Below are 18,669 nucleotides of genomic sequence, written 5' to 3'. Positions count from 1 at the left end.
AGGTGAATAGCACCTCCAAATAAAAGCTTTTCCTTATAACTACAAAATATAACATATATAGTTAATAATTAAATTAGCTTAAGCAAAATATTAAATATATTAATAATAATGTAAATGTATTTAACATTATATTTAAGAACATATACCGACAACATAAATGAACATATGAAAGAATGATTTATAATAGTATATTTTGTTATATGTTAAAAAAAATATTCATCTTACTTATCTTCTCTATCATCTTATTCATCATATTTTTCTCTATCTTCATCTTTATCTTCATCATCGTCATCATTATCATCATCATCTTTTTCATTTCTTTTTTGCTTGTTCTTCATTATTAAGTTCTTCTCATACATTAGCCTCTTCATAATCACCATGAATAAGAATTCTTGAATTGTCAAGCTCCTTTAAACATGTAATAAATCTCATATTAGACACTTTCATTTTGTGATAAACCCCTTTATTAAGGTCAATTATATCAACATCATGATTATTTGAGTTAAATCTACCCTGGCTTTTATTTTGAACACAACCCACTAATCTCGTCAAGCACTCTTTTTAGATAGATAGGCGTTATAGTACACCCGTTGAGCTTACTCAGCTAACATAAATGGTTCATTACTTGAAAGTACTAAGTTGTATTTAACTTCAATAAGGCCATGATGGGGATCTACATGAATACCTTTTTTTTGTTTTGAAATAGTGATATTTAAATAGTACAGGCTCATTGTCAATTCCAAAATATTCCGACTTGATGATATCTACCAAAATGCCATAAAGTCATGTTTGTAATCATTGTAACGACTTCCTTTAATGTATACACCAATATTCATTGTTTTTTGAGTTTGTCCATAATCAAATGTATGAAACTTGTAACTATTGACAAATATCATTGATAACACATTGCCATATGCCCTGGTCCATAGGAGAGTTCAATGATATAAAGATCAGTTTCATTAGCATGTGCTTGAACCTAGAAAAATTTACATAATAAATCGATATTATTTCTTGTATAAAAATGAATTGTAACAATTTGTAGTTTTTAGTTCAACTTTAAACTTACAAATTGTTTAAACTTTCTTAAATCTTACTTCACATAGTTTCTCCAATTCTTTATCGTTCATTAGGGGTGCATCCTTTTTTATAATCTCATCAAATATCCTATCATTGGAGTCTATAAGTTAGATCAACAATAATGCTTGAGCTAAATTTTAATTTACATGCTAATATTGATGGTGCATCCCAAACTCAATATGTAAGAGCATCCCATCGCAATACATTAAGACATATTTTTGTTGCATCATACTCAACTTTGTCTAGATATGAAGTGCGATTCTTTAACGAATCAAAAGGTCGCTCGAGATGTTTAAAAATTGAAAGATGAGCCATAAGATCCACCTCTCCCCCATTATTAGAATGTGACACTCAATTGAATCTTATTTGTACATTGGGTTTAAAATACAAGATGTAAAATGATGCAATTTCTCTACAATATATGCCTCACATATTAACACTTCAACACATGTTCAATTCTTTATGTATTTCTTGAGATGATGCAAAAACTTAATTATCATTTTAGAAATAAAAATGAATTACAACAATTAGATTTAGGGTTGATTATCTTAAATAAACTTTTACCTCGTATGATAAGTGAATCAACAGATGCTCCATGCAATCAAAGAAATTGTGAGGAAAGATCTTATATAATTTGTAAATTATTTCCATAATATTGTTTTGCAATAATAGCATATGATCTACATGTAATTTAGTCAAACATAACTCTTTAAAGAAATGAGATAACTCGGTTATTGCATTTCAAATTCAGTTAGGCAGTAAGTCATGAAAGGCAATTAAAACTAATCGATGCATAAAAATATGATAATTATGACTTTTCATCCCAAAAAGCTTGCCTTCATCAACGTTTACACATCGAGCTGTGTTTAATGCAAACCTATTAGGAAGTCTCAACTATTTCACCCAATTTTAATTCCTTCCCTCTATAGTAGATTGACATATTCAGTCTTGTATTGGTGTTGTCTTTCGTTTTGCCTTTAACATCCATAATTATGTATAATAAATTGTCAAACATATCTTTTTCAATATGCATAACATCTCAATTGTAATGAATTATATTGGTGTGCCAATAAGGTAATTCCTAAAATATACTCTTTTTCACCCAATGATGAGTTATATCTTAACTTTTAAGCATTTATTTAGAGTATTTTGTGCCAAATGTGATGTCATCTATAAAATCAATTTATCTTAAAATTTCTTCACTTGACAATTTCTAAATTCAAAGATCGTGCTCAACTCTTTTATAAAATTTATCTCTAATTTAAAATCTTTGATGTCATAAGCACATAATCAAATATATAACTTAATTAAATTTAATGTTAATTCTTAAAATTTCGTAAATTCCACTAAATTCAATAAATTTCTAATTTTTATAATAATTTCATAAATTCACAATTTCCACAATTCCAAAAATTCAATAATAAATTAAAATTTTCCAAATTTCTACAATAATCATATAAATTTCATAAAACACAATTTTCACAAAATACCTAAATTTCAAAAAAAATTCACAAATTACTAACCCTAAATCATAATTATTAAATAATTTAAATAATTTAAAAATTAATAATAAAAGAAATTACTAGTGTTGTTCAACAACAAGCTCTTAAATCATGCAGAAAATAAATTAAATTATTAATTAAAATATAAAAATAAATAAAATCTAGAAAAAAATTAAATTATTTAATAACACCTAAAATAATTTCTTAAATTATAATAAAACTTAAAACAACAAAAATGTAAAAAAGAAAAATAAAACATAACAAAATTAGGAAAAAAAAACCTTAAATTGTTAAGGAAAAAAAATAATTTACTAAAAAATTTTTGAGGTCAAAAGGTAGAAAAAAGATAAGGGAAGAATTTTGGTGCTGAAGGAATTGGAGAACCAGTGGTGGGTGGCCAGAAATTGATTAAAAATGAGGTTTTAGCTTGGTTTAGTTTAGGGATTTTTGGACCTGAAATGGCCAATTTAGGCACGGATTAGGCACGTTCAATGATCTGCTTGCTTTCAACATTGGATTGGACTATGTGACACTACAGCGGATGGTAGGCTGGACAAAATTCGATAATGGGGCAAGAGGGTCATGGGAGAAGAGAGGGAAATGAAAAAAAAAAAAAGATAAAAAGAAAAAGGGAAAAGAAAAAGGTCTCAAAATTGTAAACATCCAGGCTTTAGCAAAGAATTTTTAACAGAAAAATTCAACTTAGATTTTAGTTTTAGCAATGGAACATTTCTGTAAATAAAGCCTTATAATAACCAATTTTAATTTTTAAAAATTAAAAAAAAATTTAATTTATAAAAAAATAAAAAAATTTTAATTTTATCTAATCTAATAGCGACAAAAGATTTCTATCTCTAATCCCATTAGTATTGTTGGAATTAGTGAAGGAATTCCATTACTAATACAACAATAATTTTGGCTTCATATCTTTTTCTTTGCAACATAAATATACAAATGGATTTAACAATGAAATATGGTTCCATCGTCGGTATTTGCCTATTAGCAATGACATTTCGTTGTCATAGGGATGTTTCCTTGTACTATATTGTCATAACACTCAAGTTAAAAAATTTACCTATAAGATACAAAAAATAATGGAATCACCATCAATATTTTTATTTAGATGTAATTGATCATTTAAATGAATTTATCATTTTTAAAATTATCTTAAGCTTTAATTTAAAAGACTATAAAAAAATAGACTTTGGTGTACATCAACATAATAAAGTTCAAAGTCGATTATATATAAAGAAGATTTTAGTACTCCACAACACCTACAATTTGGTATTAAATTATCTTATGTTATTTTATCTAAGCCTTAATTAAAAAATGTCTTTATTAATTTCAATATTTAAATATTTGAGAATAAATCTTTAAATTTTCTCCAGAAAAAATTTTTCTTACATAAAAAATATTCAAGATAAATTCATTATTTATTTGAAAATACTATATCACCGGATTTATTAAATATTTTATGTCAAAGAAATCAATTTATTCCCTTATATTTATTTATAAAATAATTTCATATAAAAATATTATAAAATATCACACAAAAATATCATTAAAAATGAAAAAGAATCATTAAACAATATCATAATAAAAATATCAAAATAAAATCATGCAAAATAAATCATAAAATTATGCAATAAAAATTATGCCAAAATACCATAATAAATCATGTAAAAATTCCCAATAAATATCATGTAAAAATAATTAAAATCATGCAATAATATCATAAAAATACAATCATGCAAAAATCATCATAATAAACATGTACAAATACTATAAAATAAATATGCAGAAATAAAAAAAAATCCATGCAAAAATCAAGATTTCTTTTTCTTTTTTTTTTAATTAAATTAAAATTAATATATGAAAAATAATAAAACAAAAAATGTAATTAAAAGCATAATTAAAAAATAGAAAATAATAAAATAGAAAAACAAGAAAATCAAATAAAATCAAAAGAAAAAACTTATGAAATGGATCAAGTTGGGAATCGAGTTGACGCATGGGTTACATCGGATCAAGCATGGGTCATAATTCCTTTAAATGATAAAGGACATCATTTTACTCTAGTATAAAAGACTATATCCTTTTTTTTCTTTCATATTTTTTCTTCCTTTTCCTTTTCTAACTTGAAAATTTTTTAACCTCTTTCTAGAAAACTTAATCGAAAAATTCAATTGTTTTTAAAAACCCAAATTTCGGTGGTGGGAAGTTCAACCGATCATCAAAAAATTCAACAATCCTAGAAACCTCCATAAAATCCAAAAACTGACCGTCGTAAAACTCTTCCAACCACCATCAATCTTGTTAAAGAATTCAAGAGTCCACTAAAAATTCAACCTTACCAAGAAAAACCAAGAAATTTAACAAAAAAAACCCAAAAACTACTTCCTAAACACATATCAATCAAACAAAACCCAAGATTAAATTATCACCCTAAAACCTTTCTAAAAAATTCTTAAGAACTGAAAACCTTCTTGCTCTTTTTGTTTTTTTTGCTATTTATTACTTGTGTTTGCTTTTAATTGGCTATTTTTTGATGAATTGTTCTTGCAATTGTGGCCTTGTTCTAGCTATTCCTACTTTACTTTGGGAAGACTCAGATCTATTAAGATTCAATTTTTTAATACTTTTGATATCTTTCTTTTTTTGTAAACTCAGTTCCCACAAATTTCCAAACTCAACTTCAATCTTAAATTTTGAATTTCTACAAAATCTAGCAAATTTGATTCTCGATTTTCTTGCAAAAATTTAGTCTTGATTTTCCCCTTGTTTCTACCAAAAACAGTAAATAAATAAAAGAAACTAAAACAAATATAAAACTTTTTTTCCCAAATAATAAAATTGAAAAAAAAATACAAAATAAAATAATAATAAATATAATGAAGTAAAATAATAAAATGAATACTGGTAACACTTAAAAATATAGTTTTTACAAGTTTAATTTGGTTGAAAAATTTTACAATTTGATTCAATTTAGTGAATTTAGTGTTTATTTTCTTGATTTTTAGGTTTTTCTATTTGGAGTAGGGTTTCTATCATTTTCATGCAAGAAACCACGCAAGATCAAGACAAGCATTATCCTTCTAATTTTGGGTCGAGCATGTAAGGATGGAATTGAATTAGACTTGGAGTAGAACTACTAAATTTGACTCAAAGTAGGAGTTATGATGACGTAAAAACACCTACACGCATTCGGATATATCATTTTCAAGAAGACTTCATGCAAAAGAGTGATAATTGAATAGTTCTATTTAAGCTAAGACTCTAAAGACATTCGACTAAGAGAGATTTTGTGTAGGAAAGACTCTTTTGATCAATTAATCAAAGAGTTATGATTCAAGAATGATTATGCATGATAATTATCAAGAGATTGGATGAGAGACAAATAACTAGTCTTGGATTGCAAGCCTTAACTGAACCTATCAAGAATTCAAGATGAAGATTAAGATGAGCCTTGTATGATCTAATGTCCAAGAAAAAAAAGGCATGATCAGCCAATATCATTCAACTTGAAGAATCCTATTTGGCCATGACTCTTTGGGATCAAGATAACTTCTATCTTTAGTATTTTGGTAGGATTAAACTTGTAAAGTCTTGTATTTATCCCATAACTGAACCCTTCACTATAAATAAAAAGGCTAGTTCTTGGTTTAAACACACCTTGCATCCTATTCTTTTCTTCTATTTTTTGTTCTTCTAGTTCTTTAGTTTTCTTTTTAAGTTTTTCTGTATTAGGATAAGGTGACAGATTAGCCATTACAAAAGTTTTTTAATTTTTTTCTTTTATTCAACTCAAATATTCTTTATTCAAAACTTTCTTTGTTTTGGTTTACAAGTTCTTTTTAAAGCAATTTTAGTTTTTCAAGTTCTTTTATTGGATACTAGTTTCAACAATACCCTATTCTTCCATTCAAGATTTCAGTTTTATGCAACCTTGTTGCAAATATTGTTTTTATACTTTTACAACTTTAAGCAATATCAAGTTTTCATTGTCTCCAAAGTTTTCCATCTTTGTTTCTTTTAAATCTACATTTGGCCACACTTAAAGGTTTTCAAGTGACAATTGGACAAGTTAAGTAAGACTTATATTTGGTTTTCATGTTTGTTTTCCTTCATATTCTTTATGCAAATCAATTCTACCTAACAAAATCAATTCTATAATCCTTGTGGGACGATGCTGCTTTCAACAATTTATTATTTGATTACAATCTGTATATTTGCAGGCATTATAGAATATAAGCAATCAAATACCAACCTTTTTGAGCTTTCAATTCTAGGTTTAAAGTCTAATTTTCGATTAGAGCCCAATAATAAAATTTGAAGCGCATTGAATGTCAAAAAAATTTTCAAACAAAATGAGGTATCTATATGGATAACATGATATGAAAATAATACAAAAGTGATAGTTTAAAATTTTATTAAAAATCATATATGGTTTGACAAAAAAATGTGCTTTATATGTAGTATGTCAATACGAATTATAATATAATAATTTTTATGTTTATATATGTTAGATACTAAAAGGAAAGACAAAAAATAGACACACAATACACATTGTCATAATGTGAATTGACTTCATGTGGTTCATAGAAGGAGTTATAGCTTTAATTTCATTCATTTAAATTAGTAAAATCTGTCCAATTCAAAATGTAACATATATTGACTCACATTTAAAAGATGTTTTATAATTATTAAGTTAAATTAATGAGGTAACCCTATGGAAATATTACGGAATCATGGATGGTGGAAAATGTGAAAGAAAAAGTTGCATGGCACAAAAGAGAAAAAAATTAAACCAAAAGTAGTATAAGTGTAATTTATTTTTCTTGTTGTGTATATGATGTGCAAATCATAAATTACAGTACTTTTAAATCATGATTTGCAATTATAATCACCACTATTCAATGACACAATTTGTTTTTCTATATTAAAAAAATTCAATATCAAAAAATTATTTAATTTTCTATTTTAAAAATTTAAATACTAACTTGATGATATAAAAATTATTTAGTATATACTAATGAAAATTAAATGTTGAGTAATTTTTTAATTGTATCTTTTTATTGATTGAATACATTAAATAGTATTTATTAAAAAAATTTCTATCAAATACTTTCTAGAAAGATATTATTACAAATCATTAAAAATTTTAGAAGTTTAATATAACTTGGCTGAACTCTTACCAAATCTTTTTAGTCAAGAAATCAAACATAGTTTAAATTAACGAAATTAACATCTTAATCAATTTTTTTTTTTTTTTTTGTAAATATAACTTAAAAACTTTTCTATATGCTAAAATATAATGCTATGTCAATATACTATCATAAGATATTTAATTAGCATTCTCTTAGTATTTTTCTTAGGATTTATCTTTACTTATTTTTTATCTATTATTTAAAATTACGTTGAGATATTTATTTATTTATTATTTAGAATTATTTGTTAAGTGATAATAATTATCTATATTTATTGTTATAACTTAGAATTTGACTGTTTTATATAAGACTAGCTCACAATTGTTACTAGATAAGTTAAATCAATTAAAATCCTAAAGGTTGAGTTTCTTTAAAAAAAAAAAAAAAAAGCTCTTTTTACTTTCTTATATATTAATTTGGTATACAACATTTTCTTAGAGAATGTTGAGATATTAAATCAATGACATACCAAGTTAGAAAGTACAATCAGTAAGACCAATGAACTATGTGATTCCATGATTATGGGTTTGGATTTAGTGATCTCTCATAAAATTGATCACATTAATCAGTCTAAAGAGTTGATAATTTTTTTATGTTGTCAAAAATTTTTTGTCGAATCAAGCAACACTATATACTTTTACTAAACTAGAATCACGTAACATTGAAAATATAGAGGAAAATTAGACCATCTTGCCACCATTTCAATTGTAAGATTATCAAATTTCCTTCAACAAAGAAATTAACTTTTTGTGTGATCAATTGCATTTTCAGATTATTAGTATTGATCAAATAGCTATTGCTTATGTTGGAATGATTCAATCAAACAATTCATTTGTTTTAATTTTAATTTATTTTAAAAAGATTTATCAACAAATGAAACAATACAAAAGGATATGAGAAAATGTGAGTGTTGGTTTTCAAGTTTTAACCTTTGAAGATAAGAGTGTTTTTAAAGAAAGTGGAATGTTAAGTAGATATAGTACCATAAGGTATTTAATTAGTATTATCTTAGATTTTATCTTAAGATTTTTCTTTACTTATTATTTTATCTAGGATTAATGTCAAGAATAGCTCTTAAATTATAATAAAATATTTTTAAAATCTTTAATATGACGCTTGAATTATAAATTTGTTAACTAATGTGATATTCACTTTTATCATGACTAGCATTAAATGATGATACATTATGGACAATTAACTCTTCAAATACCACATTAGTTAACATATTTATAATTTATGTACCATATTAGATATTTTTAAAATTCAAATACCACATTAAATATTTCATTGTGATTTAAGAGCTATTCATAAAATTAACCTTTTTATTTATTATTTTGGATTATCTTACGATGTTTATTTATTTTTCTTTTAAAATTATTTGTTAAGTGATAATAGTTACCTATATTTATTATTATCACTTAGAATTTGATTGTTTTATATAAGGCCAATCCACAATTGTTATTAAGTAAGTTAAATCAAATAAAATCCTAAAAGTTAAGTTTTTGTTGAAAACATTTTTTGCTTTCTTTCTTATTAATCTAGTATACAACATATAACTAGCAATTAAATCATAAATATCGATGACACTTTCACTTTCCTCAATCTATGCATTTAATTTTGTTAATATATTGCACCCCTTCCCCTTACCACATTATGCCACATGACACAACCTCTTTCCCTCTTTTTTTTTGCTTTTTTTTTGTTTTTCTCTTCTTTTTTTTTTACATTTGTTCCAATTCCTTTTAAAAATTTTATTTATTTAAATATTTTATGGGATCCATTTTACTAAAATTTTCCCTTTTTTTTAAAATCCATTTGTTAGATAAATTTTGCTTCTATACTGAACTTAACTTAGATGTTACGTAACGTTCCTCAATGATTTTGTCCTTTTAAAATTTTTTTATATTTTGAATTTTTTTTTTAATTTTCTATGTATGACTCCTCTAAAAATGTTACATGGCACTTACTCGTTTTCCCTTTTTTTTTTTTGCTTTTTTTTTGTTTTATAACCTTTTTATTTGTATAATTTTAATAATTTTATAATATTTAATGAATATATTTTAAGATTTTGATTTTTTTGTGAGACCCATTTTATTCAATTTTTTTTGCTTTTTAGACTTATGTTTTAAATATTTTTTAATAAATATTTTTTTTTAGATTTTGATTTTTCTTGTGAGACCCATTTGACACAAGTATGCCACTTATTTATTTTTTTCTTTTTTTTATATTTAATAAATATTTTTTTAGATTTCAAATTCTTTTTTGTTACTCACTTTCTTTTTCTTTCTTTTTTAGTTTAAAAACATTTTTTAAGAGAAAATGTTGTGTTTTTTAATTAAATTTTTTATTTTTATATATTAAATAAATATTTTTAAACATTTTAAAGTCTTTTTTGTTCGCCAACTTGATACCATGGTCATATCATTTGTTAAGTTTCTTGTTTTTCATTTTTTTGATTTACTATTTTTTCATTTTTTTCCTTTTTAAATATTTATATTTTCTTTTAGTATTTTATTTTTTTTAATGTGGGATTCATTTGATATTTATGATTAAAACATTATTTCTTCTTTTTTTCCTTTTTCAATTTGATAATTTTTTAAAGAAAAATGATATTAGAAAAAACTTATCATTGTTGACGTTGCATACAACTTGACTTTCTTTCTTTTTTGATTTTTCTTTTTTTTTTATTGTTTCTTCCTTTATTTTTTTAATTAGATTATTTTATTAAAAAAACCTATAGATGTGTACAAATGATGACACTCTATTTCATTTTCTTTCCTTTTCAAATTTTTTTCTTTTTTATTTTCTTAATCAAATAATTCACAACAAAAGAAATCAATAAATAGTTTTTTAACAAAAATATAAGTGAAGATATGGATAACAAAACAATCCGTATTTATTAGGTTTCAATTCGTCTAAATCCAATAGGTGAGCTTTTTTATTTGAGATTAAATTTATTTTTTTTTCAAAAATCAAGATCGAGTCGAAGATAGATTTATGTTATATCTTGCCTTAACTATATATATTAAATTATATTTTTAATTATTTATTTAATTTATTTTTATACATGTTTTATATTAATACAAATATTATTTAATATCTTCACTTAATAAAAATACTATATTTATACATAATTAAGATATAATCTATCTATTTATTATATAAATTTGACTCTTTGACCATTGTTTAACCCTTATTAAGGCCTTGACATGCTACCTTTTTTTTCTTTCTTTTTTTCTTGTTTTTGCTCCTTTTTATCTTTCTTTATTTTTATTTTTTATTTTTAATTTAGACAAATTTTGTGAAAAAAACTATATACTCCTCCACATGACACCTTAATTTGCTTTTTTCTAATTTTGTTTTTTAATTAAAAAATTTTTGAAATTAAAGGAGCTAATGGATAAGAATGCTAAAACAATGTCTTTGATAGATCCCCATTTAATTAGGATATCCACATAATATCACAAAGAGCTTTTTTTCCTTTTCCTTTTTTTTTTTTTCGTTCTCCTTTTTTTATATTTTTTTCTTTTTAACTTAAGTAATTTTGTGAAAAAAAATCTCAATGGAGGTGTCAACATTGTATCCTATTTAGTTCTTTTTTCTTTTCACTTTTTTTTGTATTTTTTAATTACATAAATTTTGCAATGAAATATATTGATTGATAGAGGTGCTAAAACATTCGGTATCCAACAAGTTTTAATTTATCTCAATCTAACTAAAGGTAATATTTTAATAGGGATTGATTTGATGCGAGTTCTTTAAAAAAAAAAAAAAAAAAACTCCAGTCAAAAATGTATTGAGGATATTTTGCCCTTACCCATTTATTTAATTTTGTACATATATGTATTATATTAATAAAGTTATTTTTTATCTTAATTTAAGAAATTAATATTTTAAACTCAATAGGAAGTGTCAATGTAAAACCCTCTTGTGATTTTTTTTTTTCATTTTCCATATTTTTTATTTTTTTGATTTGTTATTTTTATTAGATAAATTTTATGAAAAAAGACCAACTAAGATATCCGCATGTCATTTTCATTTTTTTTATCTTTCATTTTTTGTTTTTTAATTAGATTAATTTTATAAGAAATATCCTTGATGAATAAATATGGCAAAATAAAAAAAATTTATCCAAGTGCAAGTTCTTTTCCAGTATTAATTAATGTTGTTGAGTCTTACACGTTTTTAGAATGGGTGAATTCCAAAAAACCCCTTTCTATACTTTCAAAAGACATAAACCATTCTCCAGTTTCAAATTCTACTTTAACCCTCGTATTAAAAACCCCATTAGTCTAACAAGTTTTAGATCCATTGTTACATCATATCAGGTGAATTTGGTATGATAAAATTATCCTTTTCTCTTTCAAACTATTTTTCCATTTCACATAATTTTTCAACATTTTCCTTCATTTTTTCAACAATTGAACATTAATTTAGGTCATCTATGTACAAACTCTTATTAAGTTTTCTCACTTTCTCTTTATTTCATTTGTTATTAAAGATTATCTATAAGTTAACTACTCAAAATCTTAAAAAAAAAAAAAAATCAATTCCAAAAAGCAAAAATGAAGGTCTCCTTTGATATTTATCATGGTATTAACAATGTTTTTGTAATTTAATGACATACTTCTTCAAAAACTCAACGATATAAAACAATAATCAAAATTTATTTTTATAATAAAATAAAAATGAAATAATTTTGTAACCAAATCCACCAACAAATTTTATAAAAACAAATTAAGATTGTCACAACTTCTCATAGCCAAGAACCTAAAATGGACATTAAAGAAAAAGGAAAAAAAATGCTAAGAAAACAAAAAAAGAAGGTTCATTGGCATTCAAAAACTTATGTGGGTATTTGGCATCAAGAACAATGATTCAATGAAACAAGTTAACGAGAGTGAGTTTCAATGAGATAGAAATAGAGATTTGAAATTAAAAAAAAAATAAATTAATTCTTAAAAATAAAATATTGACCTTGGTGTGAATCATGCAACTGTAAACATGAAATCTATATAAATAAAAAAAATTAAATAAAAATTTTTTAAAAAAATTAATCACGAATACTTATTAAAATAAATATATAGATAAGATATTTTAATAAAATTTTATCAAAGGTAAGGAGATAAATCAAATAAAAAGTAAATTATTTTATCTTGAATTTTGTAAGAAAAAATTCTAAAAGCATACTTATTTATCTTTGATACCTATTTTGAGTCGCATTTGGATTTTACATTGTTAGTCTAAAAAGCCCTCAATTGATTCAAATATTCAAGCGAGCAAAAGCATAATCTTACCATTAATCATCTATACAAAAGACACGAAGTTAACATGATTCAACACTCTACTTGCCTACATTCACAGATGAGAAAAAAGATCTACTAATTGTAGAGAATTATAAATAAATAATCAACAATTAGTCAACATTGACAATTAATATCCATAGGGGCTTTTAATCATATAGAGTATTCTTAACCTAAAAAATATTCAAACATACTTATAGACCCTCTCATTTTTCTTTAGTCATATGGAGTATCAACACACCAAATATTTAGACATACACACAATATGGATCATATTTTTCTCCTCTAGTCCTATAGAATACTCACGCACAAAACATTCAGATATATACAACCATATAAACCTTTTCAATCATCTAGTCCTATAAAATGTTTACCCCTAAAGCTCTATAACTCTTTTTACATCATTCTCTTATACCTAAACCTATTGAGACTTTCATATATGTAAGCATACTAACTTTTTCAATAGAATTCATGTCCTTTTAGAATTATTATCTTACACGTCTTTTTTTCATCAAGTAATGCATAGCCAATCTCGAAAAAAAAATCACTTATAAATCTTTTGTTAAATCTTTTGAGATTTAAGTCAATATTCTCAACAATCTCTAACTTAACTCAAATTCCATTAAATCATCATTGTTCATAGTAGATATGCTTGGCCCCATACATAATAGAGTTTCATAATTATATTTTTTAATGTATCTTTATACTTCATATAAACTGATCTCTCAAAACACAAACTCAAACTTTTCTCTTAAATTAAGCTTTTTCGAGCTTACTTTTTTCCATAACATGAACCTTTGCTCTAATATCAGTTGTGAGGTATTCTATCAAAATCTAATTTAAACTTGGCTTTGAGACCAGTTGTTAGGTACAAAAAGCCCCTAATCAATTCAAACACTTGAGCAAGCGAAAGCATAATCAAACTATCAATTATCCATATAAGAAACAATAATTTAAAATGGTTCAACACTCTACTTATCTTCATCCACAAATGAGAGAAAGATCTACTATTTATAGAGAATTACAAATAAATCATCAATAATCAATCAACACTCATAATCAATATCTACGAACCATTTATTCTCCTCTAGCACTACGAAGTGTTTTTAATTCAATCAAGCATTCACACATGCCATAAGCCTTCTCATTTTTCTCTAGTCCTATAGAGTATCCACATATCAAATATTCAAATATATACACTCATATAGACACTCTCAATCTCTTCTAATCTTATAAAGTATCTATCCCTTAAAATCTTATAACTCTTTTTACATCTTTTTGTCATATCTAACCCTATTGAGACTCTCATTATTTATAGGCATACTAACTTATCCACCAAGAATCCCTTCCTATTAAAATTATTGTCTTACAAATTTTTTTATGCATCAAGTAATATCTACTCTCTAAAAATTCTTAAACAAATCTCTTACTAAATTTTTTGAGATTTGATTCAACATTCCTAACATACATACATAGATATTTCAAGTGATCCATAGTTGTAATAAGATTGATAAGAAATTAAAAAAATTTTGCCTTTTAACATTTTAAATAATTTAATAACATGTTTGAACAAAGAATAAAGTAAGTAAAACTATTTGAGTATTAACTTATTATTATCTTATTTGTTTGAATGGAACAAAAAGTTTTAGAAACAATTAGATTTGACACTATCTTTTAATAAGAATCATACCCTCAAAAAAACTTATGAAATGCTAATGTTGTAAACCATTCTAAATTTTAAAAACATCAAACAATACCTTAATAGCTTTTGTAGCATGCAAGTGCATTTTGTATTACCTTTTAGTTAACCAAAATGAACATGTTTTTGAATTATTTTTTTGTCTAAAACTCATTTCATCCTTAAAGTTCAAGGATACCTTTTAATAGACAAATGAGGAGGATCAAGCAATGTTATATTATGACTTAAAAGATGTGTCTCATGATCTTTTGAAATCAAATCCTTAATATTTTAAGAATATTATCAATTGTCAAAACATCGATGCTACTTTTCTCATTTTCAAATTTCAAGGCATCAAGTTTTTCAAATAATCATCTTAAACCTCCAATTACCACATCATAATGTTTTTGAAATCAAGAAACTTTTTTTGAAAGCTTCAAAGAATGAATCATGACATTGCTAAACAACATCAATGAAGACTTTAGAGCATTATCAAATTGTTCATTCAAGATGTTTAAACTTTTCCCTTTTTAATATTTCTTGTCCACCAATTTAAAGTATAATGGTCAGGTAATTAGTAAATTTTTTAACCAAAACTGTCAATTGATGCTTGCAAAAGATAACGAAGATCAAGGAATGTTAAATTATGACTTAAAATATATATCTTGTGATCTTTTGAAATAGTATCTTTAAGAATATATATTCTCATATGTCAAAACGTCAATGCTACTAGTTTTTCATCTTCAAATTTTAAGGCATCAAACTCTCCAAATAATCATTGGTAAAACCTATCATAATGTTTTTGAGATCTTGAAACTTTTTTTGAAAACTCCAAAGAACGAATCATGACAATATTAAATGATATCATTGAAGACTTTGGAGCATTATCAAATTGTTAATCTAAGATGCTTTCAACCTCTCCCTTTTTAGCATTTCTTGTCAATTTATTTAAAATATAATAGTTAAGTAATGAATGCATATTTTTTTAATCAAAATTGTCAACTGATGTTTGTAAGGATATCTACAAATTCAAACATGTGACATTAACAAGTCGTAGTTATTAATGAGCTAACAAATCTCATAATATATTTTGATTTCTCTTTGTTAAACTTGTGCACTATTTAACTATATATTTGTTTATTTACAATGATTTTTTTATTTAACATACCATTAAGAATGAATCAACCTATCTTGAAATTTTTTAAACACCTTTCTTGTGTAAACATTTAATGCTTCTTTCTTCATTGGATAAAACGTCATCAAAATTAGCTTGGAATTCATTGTTTGAAATGATTCTCCCTTTCTTTTATAAATCTTACATTAAGGGTCTTTTCACACTAAATAACAACATTACTAATTGATATACTCAAATTAATATAATCTTTGAAATACTTTTTCATACTCCACTTCTTTGACTATTAAACATTCCAACACAAAAGTTGATTTGCACTAAGGATCAATTTATCTCAAATACAATACTATTTCTTCAACTAAATTTTTTTTGCAAACCATACTTCTAAATTATCTTATCCCATTCTAACTCAAGCTCATATGAAACTAATGTATAATGGATACACTTAAAAATTGATTATTGAAATCATTAAAGTGATGGAAAACCTGGCAAAGATTTTTTGAAAATTTTTTCAATGTATCTTGTGCAAAAATGATATACAGTATGTGGTGAAACCTTAGCAACTACATTAGTTATAATTGCTTCTTGATACATAATTATTGTTTTTAGATGATCCAAACATTATTTCCAACTAAATATTTAATAACCAAACAAATGTTTTCTCTATCTCATCTCACAACAAATGTACACCAAATAAAATGGATTGATAATGGTGATTAACTCTAGTGAAAGGAATAAATTACTTTTTATACCTATTTGTTACATAGGTGCATCAAAAGTCACAGTATCACCAAAATACTTATTTGCCATTCTAAACCTAGAATCAACCTAAAAATAATTTGCTAGTTGACCTTTCGCACTTATTTGTATTATATAAAAAAATCCTAGATTCTTGGATTGGCATTCCTTGAAATAAGTAAGTATTAACTATGCATATCATTCTTCAAGTTGTTTCTACCTTCTATTACTCAAATAATTTTGAATATTATGCTCAATTAAATCAACCATAACAATGCCAGCCAATTCATTAGCTAAAACTGACATGATTTTATTAAGACGAATTCTTAATCATCAAGTAAATCAATTAAATTTCGTTGAACTCTTATCCTTTTTTTTTTTTTTTTGTGAATATGTAAACATTGAGCACTTTTTGGAATAGTAAGCTCATGGATGTGGTCTCTTATAAATTTAAAAATTAATCATTTGTCATCAACTTTCTTTAACACGTATGGCTTTGCTTCCCACTCATGTCTCATCCAATGGTGCTTAAATAATATCTTCCCTTTCAAAAAATTTTTTGATACAATAACCTTTATTTGAATAAACAAATTCTCATCCAGTAATCACTTAATTTTTTTGAGATTTTGTTATCTTACTTTTACAAATTCCAAATCCTTCAAGTTTTGCATATTTAGTATAGTTCTTTAAAACCTCTCATAATAATTAAAACTCCATTTCAATAAATAGTTTTAGACACTCATAATTCCTATCAGTCAACTATGTAATAATTTTGAATCATAACTTAAGCAAATTTATCAAAATTTAATCTTTTATCAAAAAAATGTTATCAATCATAAACTTATAAGAGAAATTCAATCATAAACTTATAAGAGAAATTGAACATCTTATCAATAAGTAAGATAAAAATTTGCATCACCTACTAATTCATTGTACTAGAAATAAAAATGTAGTGTAAATTTCATAGTTGTGAAGAAAAAGAAAAATCATATTTTTGATTAAAGATTACTGTAATGTTGCATAAAAGAACAAGGTGAAAAACACCATTGAAACCAAAATATTTAGCAAAGTTGTGAACATAATTGTTAATTTCATTTTGGTACTGATCGTACCGACTGAAACACTCCAGTTATATCAAAATATGATATACCTAAAGATGATTTTTCATATCAAATTTGGTATCGAGAAATATTGGTTGTTTTCGTTAGTTTCGACCTATTTCGATGAATTTCAATGAAATAACATGTTTTGATTAGTACATGAATGTGAAATATATTTTATAATTTTTAAATTATCTTTTATTCTTTAACTATTTTTCACCTAGTAAAAAAAATTAATTGACAAAATAATCCTTAAAAGTTGAGTTTATTTTTTATTTTTAATTTTTTTTTATACTTTATTGTTTCAAACCAAAGTTTATAATTTTATATTTTATTTTTTCAAATCAAAGTTTATAAGTATTTCACTTTTTTTCAAGAAAACAATTATACTCTTTTAATAAAGTTTAACACTCATAAAACTTTGATTAATTTTTTTCATTTTTTTATCTTAATATTTATATGAAAAAAATATTTATTTAAATATCATATGAACAGATTAAATGATTAAAAATATTATGAAAATTTTATGATATTATTTCTTATATTTTTTAACTTATTTCTTATATTTTAAAACTTATTTATTTAATTTAAATATATTACATATTTATTTGATGACTTATTAATAATAGTATAATATACAAGTTCATACATGTTTATAAATATATTTGTACTAAACCGAAAATTTTGAAATAGTAAATCAAAATAATTGGTATCAATATATTTCATTTTTTTAAAAAAAAATTAAAACGTTATTCGATATATGATGTTAACAACTTTTGTTGCGAAGATTAAATTAAAAAGAATATATGTTTCATTAAAATACTTATATGGTCCTTACCATATACATATTTATAAATATATTTGTATTAAACCGAAAATTTTGAAATAGTAAATCAAAATAATTGGTACCAATATATTTCATTTTTTTAAAA

The sequence above is a fragment of the Durio zibethinus genome, chromosome 28 (genome assembly GCF_047325235.1).
Source record: "Durio zibethinus cultivar Kanyao isolate XHJ-2024 chromosome 28, ASM4732523v1, whole genome shotgun sequence".
Classification (NCBI taxonomy): domain Eukaryota; kingdom Viridiplantae; phylum Streptophyta; class Magnoliopsida; order Malvales; family Malvaceae; genus Durio; species Durio zibethinus.
The sequence above is the reverse complement of the archived record's forward strand: the minus strand, read 5'-3'. Positions refer to the sequence as shown.